Consider the following 15,119-nt stretch of genomic DNA (forward strand, 5'->3'; position numbering starts at 1 on the left):
ACTCACTACAAAATTTAATACCAGCCGTAAGAACAGAAATACAATTTTATTTAAAATGCCACTTCTTCAACTGCTTAGCAGCTCTGAATGCCCTTCAAATTAAATCTGACACCATTATATTAATAAAAGTTCTGGCTGTATAGAGGCCATTAAGCAATCTCTCTTCAGATGAATGAATCCTTCTTCATTGTAAATTGAGAATCAAATGTACCGGAACAAATGTTTACAGGACATTTCACAAAAGGCACGGCCCGCCTTCACACCCATTCTGTAAAGTTCTCTGGTAGGTCAAATTGATGAATTCCAAGTCAGAGCTTGTAGATCTGTACGTGATACAACTGTATCCAGAAAACATCTGATGTCCTTTTCCATGTTCTCAAATCTAATTTGCTGGTCCCATCATTCATGGTGGGACCGTAGCTGCTTATCAGGAATTAAAACATTTCGGTGCTGTTCTCCTGACTGGGCTCCCCTGCGGTCCTGCGTTATTGAGCATTAAGTCCTACCTGCGCACACCAAGGAGCGTATTGCGATGCTTCACAAGGCAGAAAGTACCTCGAGGAGGTAAGCACAGGCGCAGGTGCTTTATAGGATGAGTATACTAACATTCAGCCTGATGTCCATAAACTCTACTGCTACTTTGTGGTTATAATATTATAAATATTAAATACGATTTCCACTAGGCAATAACTTTCCCTGTGGGTTTGAAAGAGTCCCGCATCCACAAATACGAAGTGTTTCCACACTTCTGTTTGCGCAAGAGAGAAAGAATAATAAAAAGTAGGTTTGTGGAAAGAGATCATTAAATTAAATAGGGGAGGAGAAAGGACAGAAACTTTTAAAATACTGTGGGATTCCTACAAGAATGTTTGTTGCCCTTATTTAGGTTCTTCGGCGTGTACCACGTCCCACCGGTAGAGCACAGCGGTAGGAGTAACACAATTGTCATGGACTTTGATGTCATCTAGATGCTGATGACACGCAGATTAATAGCTCTCCTCTGGGAGGACATGAGGGTGTTGACAAATTACTTTCCGAGGTGCCCAATGGTTTGAAAGCCAAGTGCTAGCATGGAAGCATGAAGCATTTTGAATGTCAGACTTCTCATATCAGATAGTTAATTGTCTGCTTGACAGATACTCATTTTAGACTGGCTATATATTTTTTAAATTAAATGCCAAGCGTGATCTTTAGGTTGTGCTCCCCCATGGGGACAGTGGGCATTTCAGCTTTCCTTGCTGCTTCCCCCACAAATGACTTCTCTTTCTGACCTCAATTTAAGAGGTGAGAGCCAATAACTGATTTATTAGTTTATTTATTATTTATAGAACACTGTTGTCATGCCCGGAGATTTCTCAGCCAATGTAAAAGCACAGCTCTGCCCTATAGAATCAACGATTCAAGAGGATTTAGAGCTCCACAGAAAGTGATGTTTTCCGAGATATAAATTTTACCCAAAAAGCCAAATTTAAATAAGGCCTGTGCTGACACAAATCTATACTGAAAACCAATGAGCTTCAAACACTATCTGATAACAACTGCTATTTATGCCGCTCAAATAATTTGCACAAAAGGCCAAAATAACACGGGCTTTACCAGGGCACTAAAAAGGAACTACGGATCAAGCTTTGCATTGCTTGCAGATGCAATGTGCAGGGAACTGTACATCCACTTGGCTCATCTGCCTTGCTCCTAGCAACCGTGTTTCTCTTCAATAAGCACTCTTCAGCTTGCCACTGTTAACAGATACTGCTCAAGAAAGAGGAGGACAGCAGAGACAGCAATCAAAACTGAATTGCGATGCAACGCTGCAAGTCCAAGAGTCAGAAGCAGTGCTGCTGGGCACCATCACCAGAATGAACAAGGTATTTTGCAGACAAATGAGATTTGGGTTTACTTTAGGCTTCAGGACTTCACTACAGGTGAGCCACAGGGCAGAAACCTCAAACTAAAGCTGAGCATATTAACCCCTGAAGGCATAGCATAACAGCCTGGATGCAGCATCCCTGTCTCTCCCGATGTAATCAAGTACAGAGTTTCCAGGATTCAATTCCATAACTCTCAATCACAGCATGGAAAGGTAAGGTAAGCCAACAGTGAATCAACAGAGATATACCTTGAAAACTCTGCTTTAGCGGGTTTAAAAATAACTTGATCGAGATGAGGAGTCACAATGCTACAAAGAAAAAACTATGTAAAGAACTGCGGATGTCACCATACAATATATGACAGCAGAATTAAGACAACTCTTCACACCATACAGGTTGCCCCTTATCACCATGAGGAAAGGTGGAAAAAACAGGAAACAAGAACGGAGATCTGGCCCAAAGCTTATAAACACTTGGGCAAGAAGTTGGAATCAAGTGAGAAACACTGATACATCTTCATTTCTGACCTCAAACTTATACCACACACACAAAAAAAAAGGAAATGCCATGAGATGGAAAAAACCCAACACACACATACCCTCCCCCAACCCAATTTTCCAAGTAAACTCTGCGTCCATGAAATTAAAACTAATACAGTGGAAAGGAAGAAAATAATCATGCAATATGGAAAGCCGAGATAGCTCAAGAGCCCCAGGAAAAATGAAACAAGAGATGGGAATTGAAGGCTGACAGTGCTGACCTGAAAGAGGATTTAATTTCCCATGTTTTAAATCAGCTTTGTCAACACCTTACTGATTACATTATGCCCATCTGTATTATATAAAACAAGATTTCTGAAGTCTGTCTCACAGATCATACAAAGTGAAGATAGAAAAGACCTACAAGGTCAGCTTAAAGCACACGTCATACATAAACTAATGGTAAATGGATTGTATTTAATCCTTGACCACAAAATGAAAACCTGGCATAACTAAATGGTTTACTGTGATTGATTCTACAAAGTTGAAAGCTGTAATTGCTACTTTTGATGGAAGTTCTTGGTCAGGGAGCCAAAATTCAATTGTTTGGGAAGCCACTGCACAAGAAAAATTAATACAGTAACAGTATATTACAATAAGAGAATATTTTAAAAAATCATTTGAATGAAATACCATTCAAATATCAGTAAGCACAAAGCAAACTAAATTTCTTTGAATTACTCTATGCACTACCTGTGATAATAAGGAAGTATGTATTGCCCGGTTCTAAAGTTTAGATCAGTGGTTTTCAACTTGTGGTCTGTGGATCTGTGAGGGTCTGAGAACGACTAGTACGGGTGAGCAGAAGTTGAAAAAGAAAAAAAAGTTCAGCGCTGCTCTGCAGCTATTTAGGAAATAACCGCCTTTCAAGGAACGTCGTGCCTCGCAGGCAAATTTGTACAGGTGCCCAAATAAAGAAGGCTGGAAATCACCGAGCTATGGGAACAGAGGTCTTAACAGGATCATCACTACTACAAAGACAGATTAATTCAATTTTACTGACTGTGATTGTTTTCAAAAATGAATCATGTAAATTACAGCTACAAAGATAGTTTTAAAATATTTTACAGTATCAGAATTTCTAGCTTTTCCAATTTTCAAATTCCAAATACTGTCTGGTAAAACCATACCCACACCCAGGGAAGCCGAGATAGAGATCACCAGTGTACTATGATAGAGTCGAAGGAATCGTGATCCTTAGTACTAATTATTGTTACTCGACTCTAGAAGGCAATTTACAAGGTCAGAAAAAAAACACTTCCTGGATATTTTTAGCTCTGGGCTTTCTATTCCTACAAAATATTTTTTTAAAGACAAAATCACTTTCCCACTTGATGTGCATCACCGCCTGTTAAATTAGATTCTCAGCTGTCTGTCAGAAGAGAAATCTCTTTCTCTGAGGGAAAAAAAACAACACCTTTTTTTTTGGTTTTTTTTGCATTAACCTTTCATTTAAGAATATATGACATTAGAAAAACATATTTTTAAAATGAAAGACAGGAAGTTTTAAATAAAGATCTTTTTCAAATCAGCAGTATCACTTGATTAATTTGTAAAAATGCCTGAGTGGACATGTTAGCTCTTCCACTGTTAATATACCTCTACAGAGGGAAGGAGAGAAGGCCAGTAGTACTGCAGAGATTAATTAACATATTGGTTTCTTGCCCTGTTCCAACTCTCTGAACAGGCTTTAATACAAGCTCCAATACAGTCAGACAGTGAAGCTATCTTTGCTCAAGGGTTTAACTGAGTTTTCAGACTTCAAAATATCCATCTTGTTTATTAATTTGCAAGAATATTTAAACCACATTTTCTGAGCTGCCAAAGAAAAGTTGCATGAACAAGATCAGATCACCTGGAATTTAAAACCTGTGGGCAAATGGGCAGGTCTGGGTAGGACGGTTCCCATTTTAGCAAAAAGGTATCTTCAGGTACAACAGGCAGCCTGTCTCGTCTCGGTAATAGTCTTTTTTTTCCCCGATTGATTTCTCAGTAGCCCCGACACAACACACACACACTGTACATCTCACAACCCCTTCTGACCCTCAGCTGCACAGGCAAAGCCCCCCAAGCCCGCAGATGAATATTCTAGCGCTCGAGGGCACTGCCTATGTTCTCACTCAGACGTACTTGGGCTGGCTGCCAGGGTGACCTGCTCTCCTTAGCCAGCCATGGTAGGACCAGCAGGGCTATGGTTCTACCAGCAGGACCTTGACACCACTGATCAGGTTGCAAGTACCTTCGAGGTGTCAAACAGCTGAAGAGATGCTTTTCGCATCCACCAAGGGGTAAGGAGGGACGCTGGGATAGGAGAAGCCAACACCATACTCTTAAAACAAAACCTGTTATTGTTTCTTTTCCTCAAAACAAAACACGGTTCTATAGGTATACTGTAAGATCGACCCCAAAGCACCTTCGGTACATCTTCTCTAAATTTGAAAGCAACAAATAGCAACCGGGGGTCAACAGACCCATCTTCTTTTTATTCTGCTCTTCTGCCATAGTTTTGGCAGCTTTGTGTACTGCTTGTCTCACCCGGTTGTGTTTTATGTCTCAACTCAATAACACCCATCAAGTAAGTAAGTACAGAGATACAAACTTCATGCTCTGGAAGGGACTGGAACACGTACCTAAGAGCTTTGTTGAACTGGGCTGTAATAATTTGCATTCAGGTTTTGCATAACTGGAATTTCTTTAAACACTTCATGAAAAGAATAAGTTATTGGAATATTCAGCTTCTACAAGCTCTGAGCCATGTTCTTAGTTATTAAAAAGCTTTATAAAAATAATCACAGAATCCTCATGCTTTTGCATACATATATTACTGAATAAACCTGCTCTTTTATTTGGCAACACATAAAAGACATTGTTTTAGTAGGTGCTTGGCATTTTCTTTCAGAAGAACACAGTGACAGTCAATTAAAAAAATCCTCAAGAATAGGTTTCTCTTATCATTTTTGCCCACCATAAGAAAAGGAATTGGGAAATCACTGCACAATCAGAATCACTGAGCCTTGGCTTGGATTTCTTTTGTTTGATTCAGGAACAAATATAAAAGTATTAAAGAAAATTGCCTGTAGGGAAAAAGAGTACTATCCTCTCATTTACAATTAATAAATCACTAAAAGCAGCTCTAAAGTTTCAACACAGAAGAGAGACGGGAAAGGATGGCTGCTCCTGCCCTTCATGCTCCACTGAGAAGTCTAAACTTGGGCACCATCAACAAAACATTCTTGGGAGCCAGTGGCAGCAGGACACCCTGCCTTTGTGTCTCTTCTCCCTCCCACTGGCCGTGGTCTGAATGATCTACACTCCAGCCCTGGCCTAACAGGGCTCAGGCTGCTGCCACTCACTCTCCTCATCCAAATGACAGCAAGGCAGGTACCATCTCACCAAGCTCTTAGTCAAAACCTGTTCCCTGCACTTCCTTTGCAACCTCCTTTTTTTGTTTGTCTTGTTTGTTAAGATTACGCTTTCTTCTGGGCCAGCCCTTCATCTCATGTCTTCCCCACTGCCCAGCAAAAGCAGTTCCGATCTTCGCTGAAGTCTTCAAGTATTACCGTAACACAAAGCAGTAATAAAACCCATCTGTTTACAGCTAATCCAAATGCAGTGAAGATCAAAGTACACCCCAAAATTGCAAAGCATGACCTAAACCTAGATCCAAGGACATTCATCTGGGCTGATCTCTTGTTTGTTTGTAGTTCAGTGCCAATGCAAAGCCATGCTAAATTTAATCTTTCCTCACAGAAGCGTATACTGGAAAAATGATGCTTTCAGCACATGGAATGATCAAGTGCAATCAACTAATCAGTTACAATTAGCCTCACATGCTGTTAAGTGACAACTGTTCATAACATGAAACAACATTTAAAACTTGTCCAGTCAGCTAGCTGCTTAGCAGGGAAATCCTTTCTTTAACTAAAACATTTACACGGAGCCAGTTGCCCACCTAGAGCTAAACTCTCTACCTATCCAATACACTGCAAAAATGGCTGTGTGTCACTGTTTCGCACAGCATGGTTACGGCGTACTCTGTGGAAGAAGCTAGGGGGGAAAAAAACCATCCAAAGTAGACTTGCTAGTGAATACTCATAAGGAGAAGGACGGAAATGAACTCTGGGACACCAGAACCTGATTAGGTGAACAAATAATAAAAGATAAGCATAAGCAAATAAAGAGTAGCTCCAGCTATTCTGACTTAAATGATTAGTCTTAAATGACTGGTGGCCCTTCCATCGTATTTCCCACAGCACTCCTACCTGTGCTACTATCACTCCATGTCAATGGTACCAACAGCAAAAAGGAGGTTGCTCAGTCCTTTCTATGTCTCAAAATCACAACTAATACATTTCACTATTAGTATTCCTACTGGATTGTTCGTGACCAGCTAAATGGAATTAAATGGAGGCCTACAACTACAGTAAGTCATCAGGGACAGATTTAACCAGGTGGAGGTCATATGGGCATAATATGCGCCAAGCCATACTGTAACTATTTCTCAACGGCGGAGAGATGTGTATCATAAGCAAACAGGTCATTCTGAGGCTAACACAATACTGGAAAAGCAAAGCACTAACCAGGACAAATCTGCCTGGGCCACCCATCCGCTAGTTGCATTTCTGATGCATGAGATGAGGAAACAGAAGCGGCAGCAGTGCAGTAAGGGAGATGTAGGGGTGACAAGTGGAAGCAGTACCTGAGAGCTGGACGCAGACCAGAAGATAAAGGTGCTATAGGGGTCAAAATGTCTCGCAGCGGTTCAGCGTACATTCCCATTCTTACCTTGTGCAAAACCAATGCCAGCACTACAAACAGACCCAGTGCTGATGCAGTCTTTAACAATCAAAAAACCTTTACTTTGCCCTTCTGGAATAATTTTCAACTGTTAAATATCTTTTTCAGTGAATAAAAAAAACCCAAATCCAACATACAGGAAAGAGATCATTGATCTCCCTTGCCTTGAGTTCTCAAGGATACAGCTGCAACCACTACTGTCCAATCATTTTTACCTTCAACACCCACACACGCATTTTTGGTACAGAAGCATTTGAGCTGGCACGCATGTGCTGCTGTGAATGGAAACCCTGCTGCTAGGTTTCCTGCTGCCACGGAGATGAATAGAGAAAGAACAATTAGCCAAGGCTTCAGTCTAATTTAGATTTATTTTTCTTTTTGGAGGAGAGACTGAGAGATGGTACATCATAAAACAAAAACATTAAAGGCTACTCAGAGGAGCACAATACTGAAATACCATGCGTACCCTATAAAGACTTCTGATAATAAGCACTATTGTCTAGTGCTTAGTGACCCCAATTATGCTAAGTGCTGTACTTGGATGCCAGGAGACTATAAAATGTCAAGACAAGGACTATCTACATCAAAGCAGACAAGAGGTGAGCAAAGAGAATACCTCCATCCATTTTCCAAAAACCCACAGTAACTCACAGCTCAAATAACTTGTCCAGTATTTCAGACGAAGACCGAGCCTAAAGTAGGAAACAGAATCACAGAATCATAGAATCGTTTAGGTTGGAAAAGGCCTTTAAGATCATCAAGTCCAACCGTTAATAACTTCAGTTTCACAGTTCCTAACCACAAAGATTGTTCACAGTAGCACAGCTTTTATCCTAAGGCACGTAAATACCAAACACCTTATCAGGGCCTGAAGGAAAAAAATCAGGACGGAGGGAGGACAACACCCTCCTGTGCAGAACAGAGGATCATGCACTCTCTCCTCATCCAATCCTTGCCACAAAATGTTCCAGCCTGATGCAAAGAGAACAAGAGCCCAGCCCAGCTTACCAACAGATAATTAGGGCACTCTCTCAGAGAATACAGTTGCACAGGCTCAGGAGAGCGTTGAAGTCTGCTGTTTCCCAATCTGTGGCTCTGAACACTAAGGTTTTATGCAATACCTCCTCCTCTCCTTTCCCCATTACCTTCTGAACTTCTTTCAAAAAAGAGAGAGTGGGAGAGAAGGCAATAAGCTACGTACAGAAAGACTTACTAGGACCACTAAACCTGGAAGTACTGGGCTGCAGAGATGACTATTATCGAAGTGTCTATGCAGCACAGCTTCCAGACAGCACTTTCAACCAGTGATGAGGTTTCCGTAAGAGCCTAAGAAGCTGTGCAAGGGCTCTGCTATTTCCAAAAGGGGCAGCTCCCCATCTCTCCCCAGCCATCCGATGATGAATCTTCCCCGTGCCAGCAGAGGTGCTTGCCCATCTCTGCAGACACTGCCCTGGAGGAAAAATAGATAAATTTTTAAAAGGACTAGCTTTCCACTGGATCAGCAGCAAAGCACACGGCTACAAGAACTCCTGTTAGCCTAATAAAAGTGACAGGGGTGGAAACGCCTCGTTCAGCCGCAGCACCATTTTATTCACCTGCATTGGGATGTAGTTTCACAAAGAGGGGATGAGCAAGAACTTAACACACTCCTCAGAGACCTTCTTTTGACTTTGGCCACCCCCTGTCCTGTGAAGCCTCACGTGGGCTTTTGCAGATCCCATCCTGATGTCCACATGTGTCTCCTCATACCGAGTGAAGAGAATTTGGACATTTATCTTAGCTTTGCAAATGCTGGAGCTGAGGACCTGAGGTTGTAAGGGTGCTGGAATGCTTCATCATGCAACACCATCCTTTGGGAATGCCAGAGCTCAGGAAAAAGAATAGTTTTGTTGGTTGTTGTTATTTCTAATTGACGGGGGTGGGGGGGGAAGCATCTGAAACACAAAGACTTGGCGGGGGGGAAGAGGTCAAGCTTCTGTTTATTAATTTGAAAAGCAAACCATGAGCAATGAAATATAAGCATTACAGAAACAACCTGTGACTAAGAGCAAGGACATTTTAAAATTGAAAAAATGTCAGCCAGGAATTTTCACCCTTTTAAAACAAAACGTATTAATTGCACTGCTGCACAATTTTGTGGTTTTAGGTAACCTCTTTAATTTTACATCAAGCAGGCCAAGAAAGTCCCTGAAACACCAACCCAGTTTTAAAGGCATAAGGAAGGGGGGACAAAGAATGAGGAAAAAAGTGAACTACATATTCACAGACAAGTCAAGACTGAAAAGATACTCAAAGAAGAACAAAAAGAGGACCCCGTTTCTAACGCATTATAGAGGATGAAAAATATGAAAGGTGTTTAATTGCCTAAGCAGATGCCAGCAGCGGAATGTATGAAAAAGCAAAACCAAACAAGGGTTTCTCTCCCCTCTATTAGGAGATAATGCATCTGCATTCGCAGGCTGCCTCCGTGTAAGGAAAATGAATAATTTTAAAGCATTAACATTATCACATGAATAACAGCTTACTGAGCACAGGACAAATTCTGCCATCAGTACATGCCTCACTCACCCTGATCACAGAGAGATACCATGGGACCATCTGAAAGGGGTTCCGCTGTGCAGGAGCGCTTGAAACGAGTGCAGTTATATTAAATGTAGGAGGAAAGAAGAAAGGTATGTGACAAACAGATTCAAGACTCCAGGAAGCAAGCCACACAAATGACTGTTGAGTTGTGCAATGACTCAGCAGGAAAAAAAAAAAAAAAGGAGGAAAAAAAAAGAAAAAAAATAGCAGCAGATAAGAAAGTCTTTTCCGTAAGAAATGATAGCTACCATCAAAAAATAAGTAAAATAAATAAATAGAAGCAAGAAGAGTTCCCAGCCTGGAATTCTGCCTAGTCCCATGAGCTCTGCGCACAAAGTTGTTTCTCCTAATCAGCCATTCTTTATTGCCCTTTGCAGCACACCTGAGCAAGCAGAGGAGCAGGAACCTGAGCTGGCTTTAACCCCTGCTTCACCACTGCCTCTGCCTAGGTAGGCGTTTCTCTACAAAGAGAGTGCTTTTCTTGGCGAGCAACATGATAGGAAGCTAAAGGCAGGAAAGAAGTCAGATAAGCACATAGCAGAAAGAAAATGCTAGCAACTCAGGAAGGAGCAGGAGTGTGGCAAAGCAGGGGAGTCACACACACACACACACACACACACACACACCCCCACCACCCACCACCCCCCCGTCTCCTGGCCTGTCAAGCCAATGAGTGGTCAGGACAGAAAGATAACATGGTATTTCTGCAACTCCTCTGTTGTTCTCCTGAGAAACTAGCATGAAATTTAAGCTCCCCTTTTACTTGCATAACTTTACAGGACGGCTCTCCCATGTCTGTTGAGGCTCAACAGCTCTCCCTGAAATGGTAAGATTAAATGTCATCTGTTAAACATAGATAACGTAGCCCAACCAGATGGATGAGGCAAGTCAAGCTGTGCAGATTTCACTGCTCAGTTTGAACACATTCTCGCACTCATTCTCTCCTTTGCAAACCTTTATGCAAATAGCTTTTCAAGAACATTTAATCCTCCACCCTCCTAAATTACCACCGAAGCATTACTGTCCCTTCAGTTTGGAACCTAGCTGCAGGAGAAACACCAAAGCATTCAGGTAGCTGCCTGGCTTGAGCCACATGGTAAAGTTCAGTGAAATTTAAGTAGATGCTTATGTGCTTTGCAAGGCTGGGGTAGGAAAAAAAAATATATCAGGTAACCGTAATTCCTTCCCATCATTCTTCACTTGCAAACCCAACCACTTGAAAAATATGATGCCCTATCGCTTCCTTCTCCTCTGCCTTTAAAATCACTCCTGGCACAGTTCCACCAGTATAAGTTCTACACGGTATCTCTGCCACCATTTTGCTTATGCATCAGGGTAATAAAGGATGAGCAGATGCCAACACCTTCTCTATGCAACAGAATATATCTGTATAACTACGTTGGCTAAAGTGGGGAACTATAAAGTCAGAGGGGAGGGGAGGAAAGGCCAGAAAATCTGAATAGGGCAGCTAAACAGATAGTAGCGCTTAGCATGATTTTCTAAATGCTTTCTTTTGCCATCAAACCACCCTTTATGGCTAACACAAGGCACTGTGCATTCCCACTGTAGCAAAAATGAAACCCTGCTGTCCTGAGGCAAGGAAAGCTGGGCTTCATGGCTAGCACAGGAACATACATGTATTGGGACAGCTGAATGGCCAGCAATGAGGGATCAAGATGGACCCTGGACTGTTGTGTCAAAGTAAGTTACAGTTAAAAACAGGAAGCCGTAGTGCGGAGAATCACAACATCTGCAACATCATCCTGGCACCGGTGACAACACTCACCACTCCCCCGAGCCTTGGGCAGAATTCTTACAACCCAAGGGGCTGGGAGGGGAAGCTAATAAACAAGGACAATCCTGCTGAACATTGCACGCAGCCACTAAATCCACCTTTCAAACCTGTTTCAAAAGATCAACAGGAATAAAATAAAATTTTGCCCTGAAGTAATTTTTATACTTGAGCCACACAGCTTTTCACAATTAAGTCAAAATGTTCCTGTAAAATAGCTATTTTTGTTAACCTTGCTTAAAAAATGGTGTAAATAATGCGCAAGAAGACTCAGCACTGGTTGAGTCAGCGAAGCCTGGAATAAAACCCAAGAGTCCTAGCTGCCTTCTTTCCTTCCTAACAGCCTTCTCTCCATAAAACGTGACCGCGGACAACGCTCTTTTTAAGTCCACGCTGACAACGTGTTTGCACACAAATACAGAAGGACAACATTTCTCCTTACCAGGCACTCCCTATGCAACGCTGTACAGTGGGTGAAGAAGTTACTGGGAGGAGCTAACTGGTAGACTTCTCTCTCACAGGTAACGCAGCAGACAGTGCATTAATTGGGTTTTTTCAGTATGACTAAGGTAACATTTCATATTGCATCACATCAGAAGCTGGAATATTTCACTGCAACCTTTAATTGTCCCGACTCATGCTGTCAGTAATAAAATGCCCTCTTGGGAAAATAAATAAATAGACAAATAAAACCTTAACTGATTTGGTAAAGTACCTACCAGTGAAAGCACACTGTCTGATTATTTTTAAGGCATTAAAAAGGGTTGCAGGTGCAATATGTTAACCTAAAAGGACAGGTGATGAACAGATTCATAGCTTTTTCAGTTTGACAGAAAAAAAAAAAAAGTGCGGATAAGCTTTTGAAAGCATTTGTCTCAAGCACCCAAGGGTAGTCTGGAAAATGAAAGCATTTCTATTACATTGGCACTTGTGCAGAAAGGCAGGATAATGAAGTGACCGGGCTATTAGCCTTCCCAAAGAAATGAGATCTTGTTGAAACCAGTGCACATTAATTTCAGTGCCCAGGAAAATGGCAGTAAACAGTGCTCTTCAGGCTTTTTTTCCCCCCTCTCAGTAATCATGATGATTTTAGAACTGACACCTGCAAAAGAGACTTTGTAGTGCATAATGAATAACTCCGCAAAAAGAGAAGGCTGTGAGAATAGGTTAAAAAATAAAAACGTAAGAATATAGCAAACAAAGGAAGAAAACTGCAAGATATAATACAACTTCCAGGGAACAGACCAACCTGACAGACAGCACTTCCAAAAGACTCCTGTTGAGGATTGGGCTTACAGAAGCAGCCGAACAGCTAATGAAACATCCCAGAAAGCTAGTTGCCCGCTCCTCCCATCACCTCCTCGCTACGGTAATGGTCAGAAAAGAAAGTTCATCTTGTCATCGGGCCAGGGGAAAACCCCAGTGCAACAAAAACGAGATTGTAACCATCACTAAATCTTCTTACCAAGGTGGAGAAACACACCTGGGGGGGGGGGGGGGGGGAAGTCTGAACTAGAAATGGAGAAGAAATAGCACTGAACTACCAGCTTGAAAGAAAAGCTGAGGCCCCTTACTTTTAGGAGCACGGTTTCAGGGCCCATTTGCAGAACGGGTATTGAGGCTCCAGAAACCCAAACTACTTAATACAACATAAGGAATTACCCTTCATCAGCCAAGCCGTGCGTCTGAGCTCTCCGGCCGTGGCTCGCAGGGGAGGACGTGCATCAGTCCAGACTCCTGGGGTGGCCCGGCCCACGCACCTTCCCTGTCCCTGCAATGCCCCCCAGCGCAAGCAGCAGTGGCCGGAGCAGCCCTGCTGCAGCACGTTATCTCCTTCGGCCAAGGTACCCCGCTCACCCCCTGAACGCGCTTCCCAAGCAACCTCCAGTTCTGTGTCAAATTTTCATGGCAACTTTGGCAATGAACGGCCTGACCTGAACTGCAAGGACATAGGAATTGGGCTTCAGAGCCATGTTTTTAAGCGGGACGTGGACAGGGATTTCCTATTGCCACTTTCTGTGCTTTAGAAATCGTTCTGTCTGATAGAGGAGCTGAATCTCTCTCGTTTCATGAGAAAGTTCATTTCCCAGCCAGGCTCCTCTCCCAGCTCTCACACAGAACGAGGCTGGTGGCATGCCACAGGGTTACGGCTTGGTTATCTGCATGTCCCTCTCAACTCCGATGCCATCCCCAGCCTGACGCTCACGGGCAGTTCACAGAGTCAGACTCTATTCCATTTGACAACCCAAGCCAGAGCTCCTTCCCTCCTCTGTAGGTTTTTCCTTCCCAGAGACAAATGAGCTCATTGAAACGCTTTTTGCAAACTTTGTTCAGAAATTATATTTTTTTAAAATAGTTTTTCCTTGTTTGGAAAAACATTTGTGATATCTACCCGAGTTGTTCTTTACATCAAACACAACATAAAAGAAGAATCACCTGCTCTGTTCTTATCTCTGAAATACATCAAAGTAATCAGGTAATTAGCCAAAGATTTTTATATTTCATGTAAGACTTAGCAACGTGTTTTGCAAGAAAACTCTCGGCACTTATTTCCATGAGTTTCTTAAGATCCTCATAGTTAACTATAAAAGTCTTTCAAGCAACATCTAAATGATCTCTAAACTGGATTAGTGTCCTCTTCTAGCTTGCTATGCTTTATTTTTCATGTAGAAAATGAATAGGCAATACCATCCAGACCTGATGCCTCCCATGACGTTTTGGAAAACCTTCATGAGGGAGCACAGTTAGTAAAAAAAGACGGCTTTTCCTGTTCTTGGATGGAGATGGATACCATCTTGTATTCCCATTATATAATTAAGGCTTTCAACACACTCTTGGTTTATTGTAAATGCAGCAGTAATTAAATATGTTCTCTAAAAAGGACATCATTTTGTTTTTCCGGCACGTGCAAACAGATCTAATACGCTGTTGGAATAGAAAAAGATTTCCGACCACACAAAATGTGTTTGCACTTGAAACTTTCTGCTAGGCCACACTAACACCATGACAACACTTCCCACTTTTTCGGTTCCGTAAACAGCTAGCACCAATCGTTTACACACAAAGCAATGCAGTCAGAAATGGTGACAGAAAACGTTGAATCAAGCCCTTTCTCAGATTTGATGTCTTATTTTCCAGCAGCATGCTGCCACACACTTGCTATCGCACAGATAGCTGGTCAGGTTCAATTAATTTCTTTTAGCGTACTCAGGATGCCTACATAGTAATAAAAGGTAGTAAAAAGCATTGTTTTTATTAAGTTTTGAGGTTCGTGATAGTAGCAAAAGGTGTTCCTTGATGGGCACTTTTTTCCTTCCTGTTCTGTTTGTGCATAGCATCAGAAAATGTCAAACATTAAGGAGTACTGTCTCTCTGATTTAACTAACTTAAAGAGTGTTTTAGGAGAGCTGGGAAAGGGGAAAGGCTTGGGCAAGGGTGTTTGAGAGACAAAGCATGATATCAGTAGTCATATGAATAGCATATTTATGGAATCAGCAAAAGCAAGTATATTTCACCTAGTTAGGTGTGACATCTGTACAT

At 41.9% G+C, this 15,119-nt stretch overlaps 1 protein-coding gene across 11 annotated transcripts in view; it reads right to left on the reverse strand.

Moving 5' to 3' along the window:
• The window catches only part of ARHGAP32 (Rho GTPase activating protein 32), a 263,993-nt gene that overhangs the window by 167,422 nt on the left and 81,452 nt on the right, over positions 1-15,119 (reverse strand). Inside the window, exons 1-3 of one of the 11 annotated variants that reach the window (XM_072884761.1) lie at positions 9,773-10,308; positions 8,800-9,071; positions 8,418-8,654 (exon numbers count right to left, since the gene is read on the reverse strand). The exons of 7 other annotated variants lie outside the window; for them this stretch is intronic. The gene's annotated coding sequence lies outside the window, so the exon portion shown is untranslated. Of the gene's footprint in view, positions 1-8,417; positions 8,655-8,799; positions 9,072-9,772; positions 10,309-12,828; positions 12,846-15,119 lie in introns of those variants that run through there. 3 more of the 11 variants (XM_072884763.1, XM_072884760.1, XM_072884766.1) reach the window with 3 other exon arrangements.

The sequence above is a fragment of the Ciconia boyciana genome, chromosome 20 (assembly GCF_034638445.1).
Source record: "Ciconia boyciana chromosome 20, ASM3463844v1, whole genome shotgun sequence".
NCBI lineage: Eukaryota > Metazoa > Chordata > Aves > Ciconiiformes > Ciconiidae > Ciconia > Ciconia boyciana.